Raw genomic sequence first — 10,493 nt, forward strand, 5'->3', positions numbered from 1 at the left:
TGGAACTCACTCTGTAGACCAGGCTGGCCTCGAACTCAGAAATCCGCCTGCCTCTGCCTCCCACGTGAGGAAGCATCATTTGAGGAATATGTGACATATGATCACCTGGCCTACTTGTCTTCTTTGGCATGTGGTTCTTATGCTTTCCAAACAAACTTTCAAAGGTAATATATGTTTCTCCATTAGCATGTGGATGGCATGTGCAATGTGCACAGTTCAGCTAAAGATTCTTTGCTCTATGCTTGAGCAGAAAAAAAAAATCAAACTTTATAAGTCTGTTTGGACTGTATATCTAAACTGTACTATGAATTCCATCCATGCCATTTGAAAGGATGGCACGGTAAGTCCTGAGGACTCTGTAGCCAACCCGGTTCATTGGCTATGCTTAACTGAAGTTCTGGCTGGAGCTGTTCCCATGGAATAGGATCAATATATGCTTACCTGTTTTGTTGTTTTTCTTGCTTTCTTCATAGATTTTCAGGAGGTCTCCCTTGGTCAAACCTAATCTTTATTAATTTCGATGGAATCCATTGATTTTTTTTTCTCCTGTTGAAACAAAGACAAAACCTCTCCCCCAACAGGACACATTTTCTTTCTTCCATTCTGAGGTTAGGGCATCTTTAAATTACATAGGCAGGTCTAATCCAGCAATCCCCTCTACCCACCAACCCTACCCCAATTCAATGTTCAACATTCAAAATTCAAAATTCAGCAGCGGTGCTATCCATCCATCTCATTGATATTTTAAAATTTAAAGCCAAGCATTATGTAATCTGTTTCTGGGAGATCCCATATCCTCCTTCTGTTCTATGAGCATCTCTGCTACAGTGTAGTTAAATCTTTTTACAATTGTTTGTCCTGTAGGGTTGTAAAATATATCTGTAACATCTTCTATGCCATAATGTCTAAAGAACTGTATTGTAATGGATACTCATATTGGAATATCAGCTTCAGCCTGCAAAGGCATTTTCAAGATAGCTATCATCTTTAAGAAGTGTACAATCTTATGATCAGCCTTTTTAGAACTCCAGGCAAAAGCACATTGAAATCATGAATATAAATCAACTGTATGGTTCATTAACATTTGTACATACTTTAATTCTCCAAAACTCTGCAAAATAAAGCACATGAGCTGTTGTATGACATTGCTGAAAGGTAGCATCATTTAACAGGATTTGTATTCTTAACTCAGTATATTGTATCTCTATGGGTTGCCATTCTATTTCCTCAAACCTTTGTGGACATTTTTTTTTACTGTCCTTGTAGGTTCCAGATTGAGTTCTTCTTTAGAGTCTTTATTCTGACTTAAAGAATCCTCTAATATCTGTTCTATAGCTTCCAATTTAGCATTTAACTTTTTAGTCTTCTTATCTATTTTCTTTTGGTCTCTTAAAAAGGATATGTAAAATTGCAATCATTATTGAAAAGTAATTATTTGTATGCTAAGTAAAACAAATTAAACAATCCAAAAACTGTTACTGCATTTTGCATTTTTACTTGTTTTATTCTCTTAAATTTTACCTTACTTTCCTTTTAAGAACTTCCCAAGTGTCTTACCAAGTCTGGAGCCTTTTAGCTTTTTCTGCCATCTTCAAGAGTCTGTAGCTGGCCTCTGCCCAGTCTCTATCTGCTCAGCTATGGAGTCACACAGGCTGTTGACTCCACTCCCCCTCCCACCCCCATAGGTCCCTCTCTCCAGGAGGAGAGGTCTGCCCTCTGATTTCCACCCACTCTGGGAAGGTGGCTTTGGGTTGAAGGGCCTTCTGTCTGTTCTGGCTCCAGGACACAGCTCACAGAGTAGTGTGAGCCACAAACCTCCATGGGGGCCCCTTAAGAAGCCATGCTTCTCATGGAGTAAAGCAGGCTGACCCAGCTCTGGGCAGCTGCAGGCTTCCCCCCTCTGCCATGCCTGGGAAGTGCTTCTTCCCTGCCTTCCCCACTTGGGGCTTCTCCTTCTCTCCTTCCCCCATTGCCTTCCCAAGATTGGATTATTTTTTTAATTAATTATTTTTTTTACATTCTAAATATTGGCATCCCCTGGTACTCCCCCACAGAGTTCGTCACCCCCTTCCCCTCCCCTTTGTCTCTGAGAGGGTACTTCCTCCTCATGCCTCTCCCCGGGCATCCACCTTCACTGGGCCATTCCTACCCTCCCCTGCCCCATAACCCTCCCCTCTGGGATCTAAGCTTGGATTTTACAAGCGCCATATTGGTTACCATTTGTAACCATTTGGCTTTTTCTAAGTCTGCCCCCAAACTATGATGACAAGGAGACTAATTTATTTATGAGTGCCTATGTATGGCCTTAGCTTAGGCTCCCTCCCTAACTAGCTCTTAACTTATATTAATTCCTTTATACCAATCCAAGTCCTGCCATGTGGCTGGTTGCCTCTCCTCAGTTTCATACTTCTGTATCTCTGCGGCAAATCCCCCTGCATCTGACTCTTTTCCAGAATCTCTCACATCTAGATATTCCACCTTCTACTTTTTGCCCAGCTATTGACAGGTGATGCTTTTATATAGTACACAAGGGATTATCCCTGCAGAGAGAACAGAATGACTAACTGGACAATATACTGTGAGTGTTGAGATCATAAAGAGAGAAAGAGCTATTAGAATATTTTCTGGTGGGGTATGGGGGAAGGGAGTGTGGCTCAGCGGACTTGTGCTGAGGCATCCCTTCCCCCTGAGAGACCAGTCACATGATGCTATAGTATAGAATAGAGTTTATTCAGGGCATGGGGAGAGGAGTTAAGAGAGTAGTTGAGGCAGAGAAAGGTAGAGAGAAGGAGAGAGTAGAGAAGTAGAGGCTGGCCTTGGCCACACTGAGAAGGGGGGAGGGAGTGGGAGAGAAGGGGAGCAAGGGGGAAAGAGGGGAGGGGTCAAGCAGCCCCTTTCATAGGGTCAGGCCCACCTGGGGAGGAGCATGCCTGGCTGCTGCCAGGTATCTGTGGGAGTGGAGTCCAGACAGAATACCAACAGTATTGGTATGTGAGCAGGTATGTCTTCTCTAGACTAAGCTAAGTGAGTGTACCATCTCTCTCCTCTTATTTTTTTTATTTTTTGGTTTTTCAAGACAGGGTTTCTCTGTGTAGCCCTGGCTGTCCTGGAACTCACTCTGTAGACCAGGCTGGCCTCGAACTCAGAAATCCGCCTGCCTCTGCCTCTCAAGTGCTGGGATTAAAGGTGTGCACCACCACGCCCGGCCCATTTCATTTTTTTTTAACCCCAGTGTTGTCACATGGGTATCACACATTGGCAGGGTAATTGACATCATAAGAGAAGCCCGAGTCATCCTTAAAGGAGAGTGTTTAATTTCACCACAGTCTACTATACTGTGTGGAAGTTAAAGGGTTACTGTTGTGGGAAAGCTCCTGGATAGGTATGATAGGTTCCCTAATTGAGTGCTAGACAGTGTGAAAACTGTCTTTAAAAGAATGGCAATATTGGTGTTGGGGGACAGGTCAGTGTTTGAAAGAATTTGCTGTTCTTGCATAGGACTTGGGTTTTGATTCCAAGCACCCACATGGTGGTTCACAACCAACAGTGATTCAAGTACCAGGAATTCTGATGTCCTCTCCGGCCTCCGAGGGCACTAGGAACACAGGTGCTGTGTGTGTGTATGTGCACATATACACATATAGGCAAAACACTCATGAAATAACAATAAGAATGATAACATACCATTTTTTGGAAATTTACAGTAATTACACAATTACTGTAATTGCTTGGGGCAGACCACAGTATCTAGGAAAAATTACAATGGAATGTTATTGGATATTTGTTTGCTTTATATTTGTTGCATGGGAGGGGCATTATGAAGAGGAACTGAGGTAGGTGTGGGAGTGTATGTTTTTAATCCCAGCACATGAGAGATTGAGGCAGGTTTATAAGTTTGAGGTTAACCAAGGCTGAATAGTGATACCTTGACTCAAAATTTTAAAAACTGAGATCAGAAGATTATTAGCTAGTATAGCCCAAACATAAAAGGAATAAAGAGATACCAGAAAATTGGGGCATTGATATTTGTGGGTAAATCCATCTGCTTCCAGACTCACTAAGAAATAAGAATGAGAAAACTTAAATCTGTTCTGAGATTTATTTATTTTTATTTTATGTATGTGGATGTTTCATCTGCATGTATGTGTCTACACCATGTTCATGTGGTGCCCATGGAGGCCAGAAGAGGGCATTAGATTCCCTGCAACTTAATTACAGAGGGTAGTTAGCTAACCTGCGGGTGACGGGAATCAAACTCGGGTCCTCTGAGAGAGTAGTCAGTGCTCTATATGCTGAACCATCTCTCCAGTTCTTGAGAAAGCTTTTGAGTGATATCTACATAAAAGTTCAAGGTGGGCATTTCATTCAAGATTGAGAGCCTCAAGGTAATTATTTGTTCAGGGGAGATCTCAGGCAAGAGAGTGAAAAAGGAAGGTAACCAGCTATAGGAACTCTAAGTATGGAAACATTCTGGGTTCCTAATGGTGCAAGACACAGAGGTATTGCTGCTTTCTGAGACAATGATATTGCCATAGAATCCAGCCTTTGAGTATTTGAGACCTAAAAGAACTCAGGGAGGAGGATGTACAATTGCCTTAGCTGGTAAAGTACTTGTTATACATAGGATGAGGTCCTGAGTTCAGTTTCTACCATGTAAATAAAGAAACCAGGGTTGGTAATTCATATCTGTAACCCCCCACAATGGGGACACTGAGACAGGAGGATCCCTGGGACTTGCTGGCCTGGGTGGTGTTGGCATTCAGTGAGAGACCCTATCTCAGAAGGTAATGTGGAGAGGTACATCTGAGAAAGGTAACAGTCCCTGGCCTCCACGCCTGCTCATCCATATATACACATGAGAGGTCTACATGGAGGAGATATAGTTTATTCTTCAGAAAGGGGAAGATATGATCCTCCTGCCCTAGTCTCTTGAGTTCTGGGCTTACAGGTGTGCACTATTGTGGTCATCTTCATTTTAGTTTTCTGAGGGTCTTCGTACTGTTTTACATAACGGCTAGTTTACATGCTCACTAGCAGTGCACAAGGTTCCCCCTTCCCCCTACCCTCAGCCAATACTTAGCTTTTATCTTTTAAAAAGGGGACTTAGTTTTTATTTTTATTCATGTGTATCTGTATATGAATATGGACATGTGAGTGCAGGTGCCCACAGAGATTAGAGGCATTTGATCCCACTGGAGCTGGAGTTACAGGCAGCTGTGAGTCATCACATGTGGGTGAAGGGAATTGAACTTGGGTCCTCTGCAGGAGCAATGGTGTGTGCTCTTAGCCACTGAGTTCTCAATCCAACTCCAGCTTTGATACTTTTGGGAATAGCTAGCTATCCTAACAGGGGTTGGTAATTTGTGGTTTGATTTGCATTTCCTGTTGCTTACTGAGTTAAACAGTTTCCCTCCATGAATCTATTAGCTGTTTGCTCATTTTGAGGAATGTTTATTTGGGTCTTTTGCTCATCTTTATATCATGGTATTTTCTTGCTAATGAGTCACTGGGGTTCCTTATTTGTTATGGGTATTAACTCTTGATCAGATGGATTGTTTACAGATGTTTTCCCTGAATCCTGCGATCTGTCTCTCTGTTGATTCCTTTGTGGTACAGAATCTTTTTAGTTTGAAGGAATCTGACCAAATGGAATTGTTAAAAAAACAAACAACAAACAACAAATAAACAAAAAACAAAAATAAAAAAACCAAAACCGGGCAGTGGTGGTGCATACCTTTAATCCAAGCATTATGGAGGCAGAGGCAGGTGGATCTCTGTGAGTTTGAGGCCAGCCTGGTCTACAGAGCTACACAGGACAGCCAGAGCTACATAGTGGGACCCTGTCTCGGGAAAAAAAAAAAAAAGAAGAAAAAAAAAACATCCCAGTTTTTCTTGCTGGGTTTGGAAGCTCATACTTGTAATTTCAGCATTCATGAGGCTGAGGCAGGAGGAGTTCCATGAATTTGAGGCTAGGCTGGGCTATATAGTGCGCTCTAGGCCAGTTAGTATAGTAAGACTCAAAACACTGAAGGGAGAAAAGTTTTCTCTTGAAATACTTTTTCATTTACAAAAGAATTCTCAGGCAGTATAAACAATTCTGTCATAGTCTTTCTTTTTTCTTTTTTCATTTTTCTTTTTTTTAATTTTTTTTTTTTATTTTTTGGTTTTTTGAGACAGGGTTTCTCTGTGTAGCCCTGGCTGTCCTGGAACTCACTCTGTAGACCAGGCTCGCCTTGAACTCAGAAATCTGCCTGCCTCTGCCTCCCAAGTGCTGGGATTAAAGGCGTGCGCCATCACTGCCCGGCCCTACTAACATTTTTCATAACAAGGTATAAAATGTATTAAAATTAAGGAATTTTGATATAGTACAGCAAATTTGACTATTGACTTTACTCAAATCTCTTTAGTTTTTCGCTGATTCACATACTCTCTTTCAGATGGAAGCAGGGCGCATCTGTACTTTAGCCACCCTATCTCTTTAGTCTTTGCCATGCTGTGGCAGGTCCTTGGTCTTTCCTTGTTTGTCCTGACCTCAGGGAGATTAGTGACCAGACATTCATGGGATTTCCCTTGGTTTGGATTTGCCCCACCCATGTTCTCTGTTTATCTTGGAATTGTGTTTCCTTTTCTTTTTCTTCTTTTAAAGATTTATTTATTTTATGTGAGTACACTGTAGCTGTCTTCAGATACTTTTTCTTCTCTTTCAGGCCCCGCTCTTTCCTGCTCAAAGATTTATTTATTACATGTAAGTACACTGTAGCTGTCTTCAGACACTCCAGAAGAGGGCATCAGTTCTCATTACAGATAGTTATGAGCCACCATGTGGTTGCTGGGATTTGAACTCAGGACCTTTGGAAGAGCAATCAGTGCTCTTAACCCCTTGAGCCATCTCTCCAGCCCCCTGTGTTCTTTTTTTTTCCTTTTCTTTTCTCTTCTCTTCTTTTCTTTTTTCTCTTCTTTTCTTTTTTCTTTTTTCTTCCTTTCTCTCTCTTCCTCTCCCTCTCCTTCCCCACCCCCCCTTTCTTTTTCAAGACAGGGTTTCTCTGTATAACCCTGGCTGTCCTGGAACTAGCTTTGTCAATTAAACTGGCCTCAAAATCAAGAGATTTGTCAGCCTGGGATTAAAGGAATCAGTGCTAGGATTAATGGAGGGTGTCATCAGTGCCTACCGATACATTATTGGGTCTGGGTTTAGGGTACTGTAATATTCCTAATTTGAGCCTTAGCTATTGGGGACCCTCTGAGAGTGAACTACTCCAAGCTGGAGATCAATGCAAAAGCAAGAGGAATTAGTGTTCCGGCTTGCTGGGATGGTCCTGCATCGGAAGGAGAGGCGGCGACCCTGGGCAGCTGGTCCAACGAGTGTTTGTACTGAGCAGCAGCCATTAAGCACAATGTGATTGGCAGAACAGTGTGACTTTTAAACAGATTGGTCCTTAGGGAATAAATGAGGTAGCAAAGGGTGGCCAATGGTTGGTCACCCCAGTGGTCTTCCTGAGTAATGTCAGCCTTTCTCTTCCAGGAGGGGGAGGGGTGCCTTTGTTCTCCCTGATCAGTCTCTTCCAGGAGGGGAGGGGTATGTACATGTTCTGGGGTGGGTGGGTGGAGGGGCTCTAGTGGAATTTTCCAATGGCTCTGAGCTGATCTCTTCAGTATCTGGAATGCCTCATTAACATGGGGAAGCATTTCAGGAATCTCAGGTGTTTGCTGAACAGGTTGTTTTGTTTTTTATTTTGTTTTCTTGCTTTGTTTTGTTTTTTTAAATTAATCATTCCATTTGTTTACATCTTAAATGATATATCATTTCCGGGTTACCCCTCCATAAACCCCCATCCTACATTCGACCTCTCCTCCCTCCCTTTGCCTCTATGAAGGTGCTTCCCTACCCAATCACCCTCTCCTGCCCCACTACTCCAGCATTGCCCTACACTGGGATGAAAGGCTGGAGAATCTTAGAATTTAAAATGAGGGCATTTAATACAAATGTATGGTGTATAACCTTTACCTAAAAGGACATGGAGGGCCGCTGTAGCCAGCCAGAAATATAAAATAGCCGGTTCCAGGAATTGAGAGCCTCAGGGCTCTGGTTCCCGATACCTGCCCCTCCTGAAATGATCCACTATGAGGGCGGAACTAAGAATGAAGGTCTAGTGGTTTATGAGACTCTCCACCCTGTTGACCAATAGATGAAGATTGCATTCCTAGAATGAATGTGTTCCCCTCCCTAACTGAATACCTTGGTCAGGTCCCTCTGAAATTTTCCACTGTTTCTATGTTCTGATTTCCTTGGTAACCCTCTCCCCGCCCCCAGCCTGTGGATGTTCCCTTAAATATCCCACACTTCTTGTGTTTGGCGTCGAACTCTGGCCAGCAAGGTCATGAGATCGACCTGGTACCGGTATCCCCAATAAACCTCATGTGATTGCAAGCAAGTTCAATCTCTCGTGAGTCATTGGGTAGTCTCGTCATCCCGAGACTTGAGTAAGGATCTCCCCAGTTCCGGGGGTCTTTCAGGGATATCAAACCTTCACAGGACCAAGAACTTCCCTTTCCATTGATGTCAGACAAGGCCATCCTTGGCTGCATAAGTATCTGGAGTCAGTGGTCCCTCCCTACAACTCCATTATTGTTGGTCTAGTCCCTGAGAGCACTTGATGGTCTGGCCAGCCAACATTTTCTTCCTATGGGGTTGCAATCCCTCTTCACTCCTCCAGTTCTTCTGCCAGCTCCCCCACTGGGATCCTTGAGCTCAGTATGATGGTTTTCTCCAAACATCCACCTCTGCACTGGACAGTTGCTGGGAGAACTTCCCAAGGAACAGCCATATCAGGTTCCTGTCAGCAAGCACATGCCTCTTGGCAATAGCAATAGTGTTGGTGTTTGGTGTCTGCAGACAGGATGGATCCTCTGGTGGGGCAGTCCCTGGATGTCCCTTCTTTTAGTCTCTCCAATTTCTTTAAGGAGGCATTCAGGGCTATGAGTTTCCCTCTTAGCACTGCTTTCATTGTGTCCCATAAGTTTGGATATGTTGTACCTTCATTTTCATTAAATTCTAAAAAGTCTTTAATTTCTTTCTTTACATCTTCCTGACCAAGTTATCATTGAGTAGATAGCTTTCATCTTCCATGTGTATGTGGGCTTTTTGTTGTTTTTGTTGTTATTTCACAGCAGCCTTAGTGCATGGTGATCCTGTAGAATACATGGGATTATTTCAATCTTCTTGTATATGTTGAGGCCTGTTTTGTGACCCATTATATGGTCGGTTTTTGAGAAGGTACCATGAGGTCCTGAGGAGAAGGTACGTTCTTTTGTTTTAGGATGAAATGCCCTATAGACATCTGTTAAATCCATTTGGCTTGTAACTTGTGTTAGTTTCACTGTGTCTCTGTTTAGTTTGTGTTTTCATGATCTGTCTGTTAGTGAGAGTGGATGTTGAAATCTCCTACTACTATTGTGTGAGGTTCAATGTGTTCTTTGAGTTTCAGTAACATTTCTTTTACAAATCTGGGTGGTCTTTCATTTGGGCATTCAGAATTATAAATTCATCTTGGTGGATTTCTCTTTTGATGAGTATGTAGTGTCCTTCCCCATTTTTTTTGATAATGTTTGGTTGAAAGTCTCTTTTGGATATTAGAATGGCTACTCCAGCTTGTTTCTTGGGACCATTTGCTTGGAAAATTTTTTCCAGCCTTTTACTCTGAGGTAGTATCTGTCTTTGACACTGAGGTGTGTTCCCTGTATGCAGCCAAATGCTGACTTCTGTTTACATATCTAGTCTGTTAGTCTATGTCTTTTTATTGGGGAATTGAGCCCATAGAGATATTAAGGAAAAGTGATTGTTGCTTTCTGTTATTTTGTTGTTAGAGGTGGAATTATGTATCTGTAGCTATCTTCTTTTGGGTTTGTTTTGAGAAGGTGTTGGACTTTTTCTTCTATTATCCTCTGTAGGACTGGATTTGTGGAAAGATATTGTGTAAATTTGGTTTTGACAAGGAATATCTCAGTTTCTCCATCTATGGAAATTGAGAGTTTTGCTGGGTATAGTAGCCTGGGCTGCTACTATTGTTTTATGTACCCTAAGCATGAAACAGCTTTGGCAACTAAGCCCAGCACTAAGCAAGGATGAAAAAAGGACTACCATCTGCTGCCCGAGACTGATACAAGAATACTATCACTAGCAAGGTGTCACTTTGCCCATTGCCAGGGGTTGATTCCCTAATCTTCTATATCTAATTATCATAAGATTTATTTAGGGGGCAAGAGATCTGGCAGTTGGCAAAGCACTTGCCTTGCATGTGCAAGGTCCACAATTCTATCTACAAAACCATTAAAAAGAAAAGTCTAAGTTTAAATCCAGTAGAAGCAGTCTACATGAGGGCATATACTACTCCTATGTAATATACCACATATATATCTAACATATATCTTATATATAATTTAGAAGCTTAAATAATGATTTGTTGTGAAAGACCCCTGGGGGAGACCCCCACTCA

General features: G+C 42.3%; 1 non-coding gene across 1 annotated transcript; it reads right to left on the reverse strand.

Moving 5' to 3' along the window:
- Window positions 1-10,067: 10,067 nt before the first annotated feature.
- On the reverse strand, window positions 10,068-10,208 carry LOC116081321. The gene has a single exon (XR_004114820.1). It is a non-coding gene; the product is annotated as a small nucleolar RNA SNORA48 (small nucleolar RNA).
- Window positions 10,209-10,493: the final 285 nt, after the last annotated feature.

The sequence above is a fragment of the Mastomys coucha genome, unplaced genomic scaffold, assembly GCF_008632895.1.
Source record: "Mastomys coucha isolate ucsf_1 unplaced genomic scaffold, UCSF_Mcou_1 pScaffold6, whole genome shotgun sequence".
NCBI classification, from domain to species: domain Eukaryota; kingdom Metazoa; phylum Chordata; class Mammalia; order Rodentia; family Muridae; genus Mastomys; species Mastomys coucha.